The 3,043-nt window shown below is 28.4% G+C and overlaps 1 long non-coding RNA gene across 1 annotated transcript; it reads left to right on the forward strand.

The window, feature by feature from the left end:
- The first annotated feature begins 332 nt into the window (after positions 1-332).
- On the forward strand, positions 333-1,261 carry LOC109211627. Its single transcript, XR_002065752.1, has 3 exons — positions 333-447; positions 710-764; positions 1,007-1,261. It is a non-coding gene; the product is annotated as an uncharacterized LOC109211627 (long non-coding RNA).
- Positions 1,262-3,043: the final 1,782 nt, after the last annotated feature.

Here is a 3,043-nt window from a genome sequence, read left to right on the forward strand (position 1 = left end):
ATATATATATATATATAGTTTTGATAAATGACCAAAGGCTCCAATTATATACAAGAAACATATTTAACACTACAAGAAATAATAATAATAATAATAATAATAATAATAATAATGAAAAATGACATTTTGTAGCTACATAATCACGTATTTACAATGAATTTATGATTTCATCACTAATTAAAAAATTTATATTGAAAGAATAAGTTCTGAAATGAAAAATAAAATTTATTGCTAAAAAGTAAAATTTATTGTTCTTGTATCTATGGTATTTGTATTAGGAAGTAAATAAAACTAAATATATAAGAAAAGGACGACTTAACCTAAACCTCTAAATCAAACCTAAACTTCTACCCCACCCCTCAGCCGCCACTCTCCTCTCCGTTTTATTACTCCTTTCTTCCACAATAGCGTTAATTTAAAGTTGCAAGAACAAAGAGGAGTAAGAGGGTAACTTCACTGCTTCTTATTTATAGACAAAAAATTTAACTTGTTAGTTCGTCTCTTTTACATGGTAGGGCTTTTGAATCTTCTTACACGTACTTGAATTTAGGGTTTTAAGTTCAATTTACGAGTTATTCCAGCGATTTGATAGATATTATGGCTTATTTGTTTTATAAGTAGTGGGTGTGATTTTGAAGATTTGATAGGTTTTGTGCTTACACCTAATTGACTTGGGTTTGTGCTTCAATTGTTTATTTTTGATTTGTAGGGTGCTCAAGAAAGCAATGCCTTTGAGAAATTTCAATCTCTTCTAATGCCAAATAGTAAGTTTTACTTCTTTTTCATCTCCTTAAGTTTTATGATGTTTATTTAAATGCTTTTTCTTTTGTCTTCTGTGTTGGAATTTTTTTTAGATTTTTTACACCTTGATTCATGGCGAAGTATTTTCTTATTCTATAATTTATTGAATTTTTCAATTACTAACCGTAAACGCATCTAAATCAGTATATATTTTGATAATTCGAATATAAATTTCTCACAAGATCATGTTATTTTATTATTTCAGTATAGTGATTACGGAGAGTGCTTCATTATTCTTGGATGCATGAAGATCAAGTGCGACGAGGGCGGCGACATGAATCATCAAGCAAATACTTATGTTCATTTAATATGAAATTTTGTACTTTATTTTTTATCTCTATTACAATCAAGCCTCACATTTTCTAGTTATTTTCTTCAAGTTTTAGTTACCGTAGAAGACTTCTCTACTGCATATGCTATTAATTTATTAGTACAAATGTGGATTTTGGAATTTATTTTATGAATTTTTTTAAATGCCAATTTGTGTAGAATGAGTTATTTCTCAAACTTAATATGTTATTAGTTTTAATATATTATGTACGGCCACAGAATAATTAAAAATTTTTAGAAAAAAATCAAATAGCTAAGAAATAGGGGAATTAAAATATAATAGAATAATCTAACCACGACTCTTTTGTATGATTTTTAGCCATGAAAATTTTAGTCCCTAGCTAAACAAAAATATTTTTGCCACAATTACATCTAAATTTTTGTGGCAAATAAATTTAAACTTTTGCCACGCTATAATACTTTGTGACTACCATATAAAGATAGCTACAGATTTATTTGTCGTGGCAAGCGTATAAAATCATTTGCTACAAATGTATTTGTTATGGCAAAAGTATTAAATTATTGTTACATATATAGCTATAATATAAAAATTCGTAGCACTAAGTATTAATCCTTAGCCACGGACCATGTAAAGTTTGTAGCTAACTTTTAGCTACGCTACATTTTGCTACGAATGCTACGGGAAAAATTATTGTAGCTAAAGTGTTTAGCCACGGAAATTTTCATAATTAGCTACGTTTTGTTTTGTAGCTATAACAACATTATGTTGTAGTGCCAGTTGAAGTATTTAGTGACAGCAAAGCAGCAATTCAAATTGCTGCAAATCCTGTTTATCATGAAAGAACAAAACATATTGAAATCGACAGCCATTTCATCAGGGAAAAAATCATGCAAGGACTCATCAAAACAACCTACATATCTACCAAGGAGCAGCCAGCAGATATATTAACTAAAGGCCTCAACAAAGCTCAGCATGTATATCTTTCTTCCAAGCTAGGTGTTCTTAATGTGTTTTCGGTACCTAGCTTGAGGGGGAGTGTAGAGAAAGATATAACATAAAGGGAAGAGGGTCAACCTAGTAATTTTACATAGCTCAGTTTATTAGTTAATTAACTATCAATCCTAGAGTTAGTTAAATCTCTAATAACGACTTAGGTCTAGTTAAGCTTAATTAGTTATAATCATAGCTATATATATATATATATATATATATATATATATATATATATATATATATATATATATATATATATATANTCCTTCTCTACTTCTTCTCTCTTCTTCTGCTTCATCTCTTCTTCTTCTTTTCATGTTCAATACGAATTGTTCAATTACAATTTCAGTTATAGAAGACATATATTATAACATAATAATGTTCGATCCAGAGAAAAACTTAATTTTTGTAGTGAGAGGTCTGACTGTAATAGCGTCGTACACTTAATCTAAACAATTTATGTTGGTAAATTTTAATAATAGACAAAACTCAACGTCAAAAAAGTAATTAGAAAGGCAATACACGAGTTTTATAGGGTTAAAAACATACTATAACTATTAAGGTAATCATCTCATTGAAATTACTATTATAAATTGTAACAATAGAACAACTATACGTAATTAACCAAAGTGTTTTCATAAGAATGAGGGTTAATTACACGCACGCGGTGTTTATATCATACAAATGAGGAAGAGCAATGGATAAATGTTGAAAAATGATAATTTTATTTACCATCTACATACATTTTGTAAATATTTTCACAGCAGTCCTTACAAGTTGCAATTAATTAACTAGCATAATTTTGTAATATTACAACAATTCTAATCTTTTTGAAATGAGATGCAAACGCATCAAATTACCTCGGCAAAGATGGAATTTTGGGGCACAATATAAACAAAGCAAAACTAGGGAGTTTGGACGATTTTGACCAAGTCTATTTTTTTTTTTTTTTTTTTG

The sequence above is a fragment of the Nicotiana attenuata genome, unplaced genomic scaffold, assembly GCF_001879085.1.
Source record: "Nicotiana attenuata strain UT unplaced genomic scaffold, NIATTr2, whole genome shotgun sequence".
In the NCBI taxonomy this organism is placed as follows: Eukaryota; Viridiplantae; Streptophyta; class Magnoliopsida; order Solanales; family Solanaceae; genus Nicotiana; species Nicotiana attenuata.